At 43.3% G+C, this 13,816-nt stretch overlaps 1 pseudogene; it reads right to left on the bottom strand.

The window, feature by feature from the left end:
- Positions 1 to 9,232: 9,232 nt before the first annotated feature.
- LOC105311329 lies at positions 9,233 to 9,829 on the bottom strand (annotated as a pseudogene).
- Positions 9,830 to 13,816: the final 3,987 nt, after the last annotated feature.

Genomic DNA, 13,816 nt, shown 5'->3' with positions numbered 1-13,816 from the left:
CCCTCCCGTTTCCTGTATCGTGTCTGGGTTTCCCACACACTTCGCCCCCGAAATCGTTCTGGATTGTTTTTTCATTTTTATTAATCTTTTCTTTTCTTTTCTTTCTTTTCTCTTTTTTCTTTTTTTTTCTTTTTCCATCGTCACCTTAGATTTTACTTTCCCCATATATCGGGCAAAACTTTGTTCATTTATATTTGTGGATAAAGGACTCGCTCGATCAGCCTAGGTAATTAGTACGATCTGACCTAGAGCTGTGACGTCGCTTTCACTAGTAGGCATCTGCTGAAAGTGTCCGTTATTTAGGGGCATTCTCCTTTGGGGGTACGCGGCATGGAGCCTACAGGTAAGACAGGGACGCTTCCTGTCGCCAAAATAAATATGATATTTCTGACATTGGGAGACTAGTGTTTTTCCCTTCTACGTAGATGTGTCCTATTGTTTCCCTTCTGTGCAGGTCTGCAGTCGTCTTAAAGTCATCCGCTGTCTTTGGGGTGTACTTTGGGGAGATTAAAGGGGTCAAATGCCACAAGCGCTTAGGGGTGGCGGAGGGTCAGAGCAGGGTAGGGTAAAACAGATCTGCTGTTCACAGAGTAGCTCTTTAATCTCACAGTCGAGCAAGGACCCTCCACAGTGTCGCAATTTTCATTTACTCTGTTCTTAGAGTTTCTCTGAACGTGATCAGGTTTTCCATGGCAGATGTTTCAAATTCTCCGAATTAACCAGTTTGCTAGCCTCCTCTTTTCCTACCTTTCAACAACTCCTCTCCATTTCCGGTCTCGCGATGGCACTCTTTCGTGTGCGCGCGCGCATGCACAGATAGTTTTTGTGTTCGGTTTACCAACATGATTCAATTGTTTTTTTTAAAATAAAAATGAAAACGCCCACTTTCTGAATAGGCAATACATTTACACAGTTCGAAATCCACGGTGGTCTCCGCCGTCAACCATTGGATATTGTTTCTGATAACCAGGAGGAGAAACAGGATGAAAAAGAGGAAATCATACTCATGTTAAGAAAAAAGCATAGAGTCAGAATGAAGAAACTTTAGAGACATATTCTTTAGTTGCACGTTCTTTTTCCTAGTGCACATAGAGCATTTACCAAGATAGACCATATTCTAGGCCACAACGCAAGGTTCCGTAAATAGTAGTACATTATTCATACCATGAAAGGTACGTTCTCCGATGACAGTGAAATTGGATGAGAAATCATTAACATAAAGATATCAGTAGAAACACCCAAATATTTGGAAGCTAATGATACATTTTCAAACAACCGAAGGCTCGAAGAAGATATCAAAGGGAAAGTAGAAATTATTTAGAATTGAATGAAAGCGACAACACAGCTTAACACTTGTGAGTTGTAAAGTAGTACTTGCGTGTTGATTCATAACATTAAATTCCTGTATGAGAACAGAAGAAATGTCTCGCATCCATTATCTAAGCTTTTACCTCTTAAAAGTAGAAAAAGAAGACTAAAATACACCCAATTCAAGCAGAAGGAAGGAAATTATAAAGATATGAGCAGAAAACAGTGAAATAGAAAGCAAAGAAAACAATAGATTAAGTCAATGACATCAAAGTAGGTACTTTGAGAAAATCAAACAAACAAAAAGGTAAATCTTTAGGTAGGCCAAGCATCGTGGGTGTGTGGGGGGGGAGGCGGGGTGTGGGGCGGGTGGTGAGGAGGGAGAGAGAGAGAGAAGACACAATTACCAGTTTCAGGAATGAGAGAGAAAACATCACTACGGATCCCACATTCAAAGGATGATAAGGGAATATAACTGTGATATGGGGTTATAAAGAAATATCCATTTTAGTTTTCATGCCCAGCTCCCGGCCAGAGGTCCTAAAACCCTTGTGATGTTCTAAGTGATAAGAGTAACAGAAGCATGTTTGGTTGTAATACTTGGTTTTTGTCCCCAGTTCCTGAAAGCTCTGGAGCGGTCAAGGTGAAAGGAGCATCTTTTGTTATTTGTAACAAACTCCTTTCAGCCACCCCTGAGTGCATGATAATGAGGCGACTTTTGGGAAGCCCCTAAAGATGGAGGGCTGGTTGCCAGGGGAACCAATCATGAGATTAGAGAGTTGGAGCTTTCAGTCCTTCATCCTGACTTTTGGAAGGGAGGGGAGCTGGAGGCTGAGTTAATCACAGATGGCCAGTGATTTTATTAATCACGCCGATTGTAATGTGGCCTCCATTAAAACCCTAATCAAAAGGGTTCAGAAAGCTTCTGGGTCGGTGAACATGGGGAGGTGCTGGGAGGGTGGATGCAACCAGGGAGGGCATGGATCCTCAATGCCCCTTGTCCCTAGACCTTGCCCTGCGCATCTCTTCCATGCGGCTGATCCTGAGTTGTATCCTGTTACAATAAACTAGTAAACTAGTAAGTAAACTGTTTTCCTGAGTTCTGTGAGCCTTTCTAGAAATTTATCATACCTGAGGAGGTTAGAGGAACTTCCAGTCTCTAGCCTCTCGGTCAGAAGATAGACAGGTGAGAACCTAGACCTGCAATCGGTGCCTGAATTGGGGGGTCGGGGGCAACTGTATGGGACTGAGTCCTTCACCTGTGGGATCTGCGCAAAGTCTAGGTAGGTGGTGCCGTAGCTGAAGTTTCGGACTCCCCGTTGGTATCTAGAAAGATGGAGAATCAGTCGGTGTGAGGAGAAAAAAAAATACACATTTGTTGTCAGAAGTGTTTTCTTCGGTGATAAACAACTGTATGCCAATAAACGCAACAACATAGGTGAAGTTAAACTGCGGGTTAAGCTAACATATGAACTTAGATAACAAAAAAATTCTAACTAAAAGTGGTACTAAAAGAAATCGACATTGCTAAGTTGCGTACACACAGGTACCAAGAAGAAAAATATACCGTGAATGGCCCTGTATCTATCGCGTACCCTGCATTTTTACTTACTCGCCCCACAAAGAAAACTCCGGGCCCACATGGCTTTACCGAGGAACTCTGCTAAACATTTAAGTAATAAATAAGCAAAGTATACAAACTCTTTTAGAAAACTGAAGAGGAAGGAATATTTCCCAGCATGTCCTATGAGGTCAGCATTGCTCTCATACCAAAACCGGGCAAAACGTACAAGACAACTGCAAACCGGTATTCTTCATAAACATAGGTACAGATAATCTTAACAATGTTTTAGGAAATTGAGTCCAATAATGTACGCGAGAATAATATAGTATGATGAAGTGGGGTTCATCCCAGGAAAGCAAGGCTGGCTCAACATTCGAAAGTCAGTCAGCGTAATTCATCATATTAACGGGCTAAAGAAAAACGTAATGTAAGCATCTCGATACATTCATAAAAAAAAAATAGACAAATTCAATTACCCATGCCTGGTTTTTAAAAACATCTTAGCAAACTAAGAATAGGAGAGAACATTCCCAACCTCATATAGGGCTTCTGTTGAAAACCTACACCCAGCATCATGCTTACTTGTAGAAGGTTGAATGATTTCCACCCTGTGATCAGCAACAAGGCAAGGATATCCACTCTTGCCACTCCTAATCAACATTGAACTGGAGGTCTTAGTGTGTGAAATTAGGCAAGACAAAGGAATAAGAGGCACGCAGATTGGAAATGAAGAAATAAAACGGTCTCTAGTGCAGGCAACATCATTGTCTACATAGAAAATCTTGAAGTGTGTCGGAACAAACAAATGAGTTTAATAAGATCTTAGAATATAAAGCCTACACACACACGCACACGCGCGCACACACACACACACACACACACACACACATATCCTGTATATATTATATATATACATATATATATATATATATAAACCCCTCTTATTTCTGTATATTAGAAATATCTAAGTGAAAAAGGAAAATACATAGCATTTAGAAGGGCACCCAGAAAAGCCCACATGAAATACTTAGCTGTAAATCTTATGAAGTGTGTGAAGTTACGTACATTGAAAAGTACAAAGTACTGATGAAAAACACTAAAGACCACCTCAACCAAAGGAGAGGTGTACTGTGTTCATGGATTAGAGTGCTCCACATTGTTATGTCAATGTCCACCAAAACTGATCCACATCTTCCGCACAATTCCAATGAAAATCCAAGCAGGACATTTTGTAGAAACAGGTAAGCTGACTATTAAATTAATGTGGAGTGGCGATAAAAGTAGAACAGCTAAAACAAATTTTGAAAAGAACAAAGTTCTAGACTCACGCGGTCTGCTTTCAAGCCTTATTATACAACTACCATAATCAGACCAGCGTGGTACCGACAAAAATGTATATAGAGGTGAATGGAACAGGCATGAACCCACATCCGAACGGTCATTTAATTTCTGACGAAGGTGAAAAGGCGATTCAGTAAAGAAAGACATTCTTTTCAGCAAATGGTGTTGAACCAAGTCGACATCCCTATGCAAAATATAAACAAGCGAAATTCATCTCATCCAACACATAAAAATTAACTCGGGGTGGGCCATGCACCTAAATGTAAAACATGAAACCGTAAAACTTCTTGAGAAAGCGTAGGAGGCAATCTCTGAGATCTCGGGTGAGACAAATATGTATTAGACACTGCGCCAAAGCATGACCCATAAAAGAAGAAAATGATAAATTGGACTTCCTCAAAATTAAGAACTTATGATCTCAGAAAGGCACCATTAAGAGAATGAAAGGACGATGCACGGACCAGGAGAAAATATGTGTAAATCACATCTCTGATAAGGAACTTTTATCCAGAATATGTAAAGAATTCTCGATCATAAGGAAAAAAAAAGGGGGGGAAACACGGGAGTGCAAGACGTGAACGCACATTTCGCAAAATATATGGACGACAACTAAGCGTATGGAACGATGCTCGGAATCGTTAGTCACTAGAGAATTTCAAACCAAACCGCAATGAGATATCACTACACAATTATTAGCATGTCTAAACTTGAAACACTTAAAATAAGGATGCAGAACACCTGGAACTTCCGTATGTTGCCGGCGAGATTTAAAAACTGGGACAGCCACATTGGAATATGGTTTGGCAGTTTCTTATACAGTTCAACATACATTTACCATAGTCCTCGTCGATCCTAGTCCCAGGTATTTATTTAACTGAAACGAAAACCTACGTGCACACCAAAACCTCTATATGGGTGTTTACGCCTGCTTTTTTGTAATTGCCACAGCCTGTATAAAGCAAATATCCTTCAACTGATGAATAGGATAAACCAACCATGTTATATCCATATAATGGAATTCCACTCCACAATCAAAAGGAATGAATTACTAACCCATGCAACGGCATAGATGAATCGCTACCGGATTAGGTCAAGTGAAAGAAGGCAGACTCAAAAGGAAACACGCTGTGCGTTTTCATGTATACGACATTCTGGAAAAGGCAAAAGTATAGACACAGAAAGCAGATAAGTTTTCCGGATGTGGGAGGAGAGATTCACTGTCCGGGCACACAAGATGGGGGGCTTCTGGGAGTGACGGATCTGTTCGATATCTTGATCGTTGTGGTCGTTACACAACTGTGTGCTTTTGTCAAAACTCTCAGAACTGGACATTGAAAAATGTGAATGCCATCGAATGTAAATTTTACCTTGATTGGAAAACCAACTAAATCATAGCGACAAAAGAGAAGAAACTAGGCTTTTAGCCAGGGAAACACATACACACGCGCACACTCACATGTATAACCTAAGAGCACGTAGAGGACATATTCAAATAAGTATACCTTCATGTACGATAATATGAATGGCATCCATAGACGCCCTAGGAAGACATTAAACCCATGATAAACATTTGTAATGAAAATCGTACCTGTGCTGAAAACTTTCGGTAGTCTGGGTTAATTGTTCCTCGTTTTCTAGATAAAAGTGTCATGTGATACAGACCGAAAAGCGCCTAACCTATTCCATCCACATCGAAATATGGATAAAGAATACTTTCACGGTGTACTTGTACCTTTTAAAATAATGTTGACCGCTTGAAATTTAGTGACATATAAAAAGCATTAATTTCGGTTTTAGACAAATGAAACAGTGACTGATGCACGTTTTGCAGTTTGATGACTTTTGTGTAGTCTTTTTGGCCTCATCTTCATCGTAAGTGGGGATTAATAGGCGGATTTGACGATCGTGTTTTGTTTTGATTTTGTTTGTTTGTTTTTTCTTTTCTGTTTATGTTTTGCCCTGCTTTTGTAGAGAAAATTAATCAATATTTCTTCTGGATAGGGGAAAAATCTGGAGCAGAAACTCAAACCTGTAGATAATTAAATCAGTGGCGCCTGTAGCATTTTGTAAAATTCGGGGTTAGCATATGGGCTAAACACGAATTAACTTAAAGGAAATCCTCGGTCGTGCAAATTATTTTCATTTGCATGTGACTCCCGAATATATAGTACTCTTCATAGAAGATCGTTTTCATGGGGGAACTGCAGAGCATTTTAGACAATAGCCTTGTGCAAAGAACACCAGATCGGAGACAAGGAGCTACACAAGATTAATAGAGAAGGAGACATAAGATTTGAAAAGTCCATTTGATAACTCTATACAGACTAAGGATGAGAAGAGCTAATGAGGACCTATCTACCGTTTGGCAGGCACTGAGCTGTGAACAAACTCTGTCTCTCTTGAACTTCAGAATAGCAAATCTATAAAAGGGGACCATTTATATAAGTAAAATTGACAAGCATTATTGGTCCCATTTTACACATTGGGAAACCAAGATCCAACGGGGTAACTAAATCGCCTAAAGCCGTATAGCTAGTGGCAGAGCTAGAAGTAACTTCCAGTCTCCCTAATGCAAAATGACATTGGCCCTTAAAGATACAATTTTTTTTTTAAATCTCCATGACTATTTTATAACTACCAATGTGTACTTCTTAATCCCGCCCCCTTTTGGCCCGAGCCCCCAAACCCTCTCCCATCTGGTAACTCTCAAAATGTTCTCTGTATCTATGAGTTTGTTTCTGTTGTCTTTATTTTGTTTTTTAGATTCCAGACGTAAGTGAAGTCACGTGGCATTTGTCTTTGTCTGACTGACTCCACTCAGCACGATACCCTCTGTGTCTACGCATGTTGTCGCGGATGTAACGATTTCATTCTTTTCTTTATTATTTACTTATTTTAGATGGCTGAACAATATTCCATTGTGTATATGTAGCACCTCTTCTTTATCCATGCGCCTACTGATGGACACCCAGGTCGCCTCCATATATTGGCTATGGTAAATATTTACATGTGTTGTAAACAATGCTGCAATAAACGTATGGATTCACATGTCCCTTCAGAGTAGTTTTCTGGGTTTCCTTGGATAAATAACCGGAAGTGGGATGACTGGGTCCTTCTTTGTCTAGCGTCATAGCTTTTGTTTTAAAGTCTATTTGGTCTGGTATAAGTATTGCTACCCCGGCTTTTTTGTTGTCGTTGTCTCCATTTTCATGAGATATCTTTTTCCATCCCTTTACTTGACAGCCTGGGCGTGTCTTTCGATACGAAGCGAAAGAAAAAGAAAGAACAACCTAGAGAAGCAGGTCTATCATTTCCTTGGGAAATCTTTTTACTGAGAAATAATTTCTTTCTACCCATAGCCACGAAGACAAGGTAATGAGCTACCTCTTCTCCACATCGTGCAAGGAGAAGCCGGAGGGCACGCTGAGGTTAGGGACAGGCTGGTCTTGAGGTAAACTCTGAGCAGACACAGGTGGTCACATTGTGGAATGAGGCCACGGCCCAGGTGGGGCCAGCAGCTCCCTGCTGTTCCAACACCTCGACCCATCCTCTAACATTAGCTGCCCTGGGCTCGGGGCTGGCTGGGCCATGCTCTCTCTACGCTCTCATTCTGGTGAGCTCATCCGGTCCCATGACTTCAACGCCCTCTATAGTTGATGTCTCCCCTACGAGTATGGATTTCCAGACCCGAGATCCCACCTGAGCGCCAGATTCATTCTTCTGGCTACCTGCATGACGTTTGCACTTGGACGTCTAACGGGCATCTCAGATTTTACAGGACGTGCCTTACCCACCCATCTACCCAGCCGTACCCTCTGCAAACATCCCCAGATTGATAAATAGCACTACCACCAACCCGGTGTTGGAGACCGAACACTAGATCCTAGCTTGATTTCCCCGTTTCCCAATCCTCACCTCTGGTCCATAAGGAAATCTTGTCAACTCGTCCAATCCATCTGGAATTGGTCTACAGCTCTCGATTTCCTCAGTCCGGCCACCATCGCCTCTCACCTGGACCAGCTATAATATCTCCTAACTGGTTTCCCACCTTCAACTCTCCCCCATCCTCTACATTGTGCAAAGCCGTGAGTCATTGTCTTAACGCTGGGCTTGGTGGTGGTGGTGGTGGTGGAGGAGTTATTCTACTTAATATTCAATATCAGAAATTTGAACTTCAGACTTGACCTTATCTTTTTTCAACCCTTCTAATGAGGTATTTTGTGTGCTTTTGCTACCGTGTTACCATGGTGGGAAAGAAAAAAGAGAGAGAGAGAGAGAGAGTACAATTGAAGGGAAAACAAAAAGAAAAACAAAAACAAAAACCCGTATTTGGATGTTTTGTCAGGGCGATGAGCATGTCCGGCATGGCGACCTAGGAAGTCACTCCCATGTCTACGGGAAAGTCCACCTGACGCTCATTGCCCTTTATTGCTGTTGCCCAGGACGGGCTTATCAAAGAGGCCCTCTACTATTCAGACTTCCAAAGCCTTCATGTCGCTACCCAGCAGCGACAAACTAACATTTGCATCATTACGTGAGCTAAAATATTTCAGGCAAAGTCGGAAGACACCTTTTATTTTAATCCTGTCCAATCCCATTCTTCACTTCTTCCTTAGGGGCAACCGGTATCATGAATTCGATACCGCGTTCTTATACTTTAACTATGCACGAGCGCCCACATTCCCCAGGGCCTCAGACCACCTACCTCACCGCACCCCGATCTACCACATTGTTTGTAGGGGGACGATTGATTTTGTGTTTTCCAGGGTCCCACGGAATACCTTCTCCCTCCGTCCATGGAGATCCCGAGTCGGAGCAGAGACTCCTGGATACCAGCTTAAACCTTCGAAGGTGAGGGTTCCGCACACACCAATCAAGCAGAGACCTTTATTTATTTAGGAAGCAGTAACTTTATTGGAAGAAAACAACTTGTGAACATTTCGCAAGGGCAATACCGCAAGATGAATGCTCGGCTTGGTCACCACCGGAAGTCGTGGCTGTGGGAAAGGCAGTCCAGGCTCAGTTCTTCTTGCCGCTGTCGCCCAGGGTGAGCTTGTCAAAGAGGTAGTCCGCCAGGCCAGCTTCCGGGGACCCCATCTTGCGCAGGTTGGTGATATGGTCCCCCAACTCTTTGATGAACTTCGCCTTCTCGTGCAGGTAGTGACGCGTCAGGAAGTCGCACAGGTGGGCGTCGTTCTTGTCGGTGGCCAGCCGGTGCAGATCAAGCAGGCTCTGGTTCACGCGCTTCTCCAGGCTCAAGGCGCACTCCATGGCCCCCAGGCCGTTCTCCCATTCCTGTGGCTCAGGTTTCCTGATGTTGCGCAGGCGGATGCGGCCTCCACGCTGGTTCTGCAGCCACAGCAGCTTCTCCGCGGACTCCCTCTCCTTGCTCGACTGCTGCAGGAAGAACTGGCCGAAGTGCTTCAGGGCCACGTCCTCGCGGTCGAAGTGGAAGGCCATGGACTCGTACACGTAGGAGGCGTAGAGCTCCAGGTTGACCTGGTTGTTGATGGCGGCCTCACAGTCGGGGTGGTAGTTCTGGCGCACACACGGCGACGGCGATGGCGACGGCGGTGGCGGCGGCGGCGGCGGCGGCGGCGGCGGCGGGGTCGTCATGGTTGGCGGCGCTGGCGCGGGGGGCACGAAGGCCGAGGCAGCCGGGAAGCAGGAGCTGCCGGGTGGGCGGCAGCGGAGGCGGGGCCTCTGGGCGTCCCAGGGGTGGGCGACCAGGGCGGCCAGAGAAGACCTGCTGAGGTATTAGGCCGCGCTGGCCGTTAGCTCTGAAACGGGCCGGAAGAGGAAAACCGTTACTCCAGCGTCGCGGGGGCGGGGGGAGGAGGGGGCTCTGAGCGGGCCGCGTGTCATCGACGTGTTCCGGGTTCCATCGGAGCCTGGGTGGGGCAGGGAGAGTCTGCCCTGAGCGCCTGACATCTAATGAGTTTTCAGTTTTTCGATAATATTTCTGTTTCGCTAGAACTTTATCTGTCCTCTAATTGTCTCCGGCTATAGAAAACGTTTAATATTTTATAGATCCATTTTCTTCCCTTAAAATCGTGAGAATGTGAATTTCGATTTTTGACAAACTTCCCTCCCGTTTCCTGTATCGTGTCTGGGTTTCCCACACACTTCGCCCCCGAAATCGTTCTGGATTGTTTTTTCATTTTTATTAATCTTTTCTTTTCTTTTCTTTCTTTTCTCTTTTTTCTTTTTTTTTCTTTTTCCATCGTCACCTTAGATTTTACTTTCCCCATATATCGGGCAAAACTTTGTTCATTTATATTTGTGGATAAAGGACTCGCTCGATCAGCCTAGGTAATTAGTACGATCTGACCTAGAGCTGTGACGTCGCTTTCACTAGTAGGCATCTGCTTAAAGCGGGAGGGCAGAAAGTGTCCGTTATTTAGGGGCATTCTCCTTTGGGGGTACGCGGCATGGAGCCTACAGGTAAGACAGGGACGCTTCCTGTCGCCAAAATAAATATGATATTTCTGACATTGGGAGACTAGTGTTTTTCCCTTCTACGTAGATGTGTCCTATTGTTTCCCTTCTGTGCAGGTCTGCAGTCGTCTTAAAGTCATCCGCTGTCTTTGGGGTGTACTTTGGGGAGATTAAAGGGGTCAAATGCCACAAGCGCTTAGGGGTGGCGGAGGGTCAGAGCAGGGTAGGGTAAAACAGATCTGCTGTTCACAGAGTAGCTCTTTAATCTCACAGTCGAGCAAGGACCCTCCACAGTGTCGCAATTTTCATTTACTCTGTTCTTAGAGTTTCTCTGAACGTGATCAGGTTTTCCATGGCAGATGTTTCAAATTCTCCGAATTAACCAGTTTGCTAGCCTCCTCTTTTCCTACCTTTCAACAACTCCTCTCCATTTCCGGTCTCGCGATGGCACTCTTTCGTGTGCGCGCGCGCAGGCACAGATAGTTTTTGTGTTCGGTTTACCAACATGATTCAATTGTTTTTTTTAAAATAAAAATGAAAACGCCCACTTTCTGAATAGGCAATACATTTACACAGTTCGAAATCCACGGTGGTCTCCGCCGTCAACCATTGGATATTGTTTCTGATAACCAGGAGGAGAAACAGGATGAAAAAGAGGAAATCATACTCATGTTAAGAAAAAAGCATAGAGTCAGAATGAAGAAACTTTAGAGACATATTCTTTAGTTGCACGTTCTTTTTCCTAGTGCACATAGAGCATTTACCAAGATAGACCATATTCTAGGCCACAACGCAAGGTTCCGTAAACAGTAGTACATTATTCATACCAGGAAAGGTACGTTCTCCGATGACAGTGAAATTGGATGAGAAATCATTAACATAAAGATATCAGTAGAAACACCCAAATATTTGGAAGCTAATGATACATTTTCAAACAACCGAAGGCTCGAAGAAGATATCAAAGGGAAAGTAGAAATTATTTAGAATTGAATGAAAGCGACAACACAGCTTAACACTTGTGAGTTGTAAAGTAGTACTTGCGTGTTGATTCATAACATTAAATTCCTGTATGAGAACAGAAGAAATGTCTCGCATCCATTATCTAAGCTTTTACCTCTTAAAAGTAGAAAAAGAAGACTAAAATACACCCAATTCAAGCAGAAGGAAGGAAATTATAAAGATATGAGCAGAAAACAGTGAAATAGAAAGCAAAGAAAACAATAGATTAAGTCAATGACATCGAAGTAGGTACTTTGAGAAAATCAAACAAACAAAAAGGTAAATCTTTAGGTAGGCCAATCATCGTGGGTGTGTGGGGGGGGAGGCGGGGTGTGGGGCGGGTGGTGAGGAGGGAGAGAGAGAGAGAAGACACAATTACCAGTTTCAGGAATGAGAGAGAAAACATCACTACGGATCCCACATTCAAAGGATGATAAGGGAATATAACTGTGATATGGGGTTATAAAGAAATATCCATTTTAGTTTTCATGCCCAGCTCCCGGCCAGAGGTCCTAAAACCCTTGTGATGTTCTAAGTGATAAGAGTAACAGAAGCATGTTTGGTTGTAATACTTGGTTTTTGTCCCCAGTTCCTGAAAGCTCTGGAGCGGTCAAGGTGAAAGGAGCATCTTTTGTTATTTGTAACAAACTCCTTTCAGCCACCCCTGAGTGCATGATAATGAGGCGACTTTTGGGAAGCTCCTAAAGATGGAGGGCTGGTTGCCAGGGGAACCAATCATGAGATTAGAGAGTTGGAGCTTTCAGTCCTTCATCCTGACTTTTGGAAGGGAGGGGAGCTGGAGGCTGAGTTAATCACAGATGGCCAGTGATTTTATTAATCACGCCGATTGTAATGTGGCCTCCATTAAAACCCTAATCAAAAGGGTTCAGAAAGCTTCTGGGTCGGTGAACATGGGGAGGTGCTGGGAGGGTGGATGCAACCAGGGAGGGCATGGATCCTCAATGCCCCTTGTCCCTAGACCTTGCCCTGCGCATCTCTTCCATGCGGCTGATCCTGAGTTGTATCCTGTTACAATAAACTAGTAAACTAGTAAGTAAACTGTTTTCCTGAGTTCTGTGAGCCTTTCTAGAAATTTATCATACCTGAGGAGGTTAGAGGAACTTCCAGTCTCTAGCCTCTCGGTCAGAAGATAGACAGGTGAGAACCTAGACCTGCAATCGGTGCCTGAATTGGGGGGTCGGGGGCAACTGTGTGGGACTGAGTCCTTCACCTGTGGGATCTGCGCAAAGTCTAGGTAGGTGGTGCCGTAGCTGAAGTTTCGGACTCCCCGTTGGTATCTAGAAAGATGGAGAATCAGTCGGTGTGAGGAGAAAAAAAAATACACATTTGTTGTCAGAAGTGTTTTCTTCGGTGATAAACAACTGTATGCCAATAAACGCAACAACATAGGTGAAGTTAAACTGCGGGTTAAGCTAACATATGAACTTAGATAACAAAAAAATTCTAACTAAAAGTGGTACTAAAAGAAATCGACATTGCTAAGTTGCGTACACACAGGGACCAAGAAGAAAAATATACCGTGAATGGCCCTGTATCTATCGCGTACCCTGCATTTTTACTTACTCGCCCCACAAAGAAAACTCCGGGCCCACATGGCTTTACCGAGGAACTCTGCTAAACATTTAAGTAATAAATAAGCAAAGTATACAAACTCTTTTAGAAAACTGAAGAGGAAGGAATATTTCCCAGCATGTCCTATGAGGTCAGCATTGCTCTCATACCAAAACCGGGCAAAACGTACAAGACAACTGCAAACCGGTATTCTTCATAAACATAGGTACAGATAATCTTAACAATGTTTTAGGAAATTGAGTCCAATAATGTACGCGAGAATAATATAGTATGATGAAGTGGGGTTCATCCCAGGAAAGCAAGGCTGGTTCAACATTCGAAAGTCAGTCAGCGTAATTCATCATATTAACGGGCTAAAGAAAAACGTAATGTAAGCATCTCGATACATTCATAAAAAGAAAAAATAGACAAATTCAATTACCCATGCCTGGTTTTTAAAAACATCTTAGCAAACTAAGAATAGGAGAGAACATTCCCAACCTCATATAGGGCTTCTGTTGAAAACCTACACCCAGCATCATGCTTACTTGTAGAAGGTTGAATGATTTCCACCCTGTGATCAGCAACAAGGCA

Source organism: Pteropus vampyrus, unplaced genomic scaffold, assembly GCF_000151845.1.
Source record: "Pteropus vampyrus isolate Shadow unplaced genomic scaffold, Pvam_2.0 Scaffold1000003238, whole genome shotgun sequence".
Taxonomy (NCBI): Eukaryota; Metazoa; Chordata; class Mammalia; order Chiroptera; family Pteropodidae; genus Pteropus; species Pteropus vampyrus.
The sequence above is the reverse complement of the archived record's forward strand: the minus strand, read 5'-3'. Positions and strand labels throughout refer to the sequence as shown.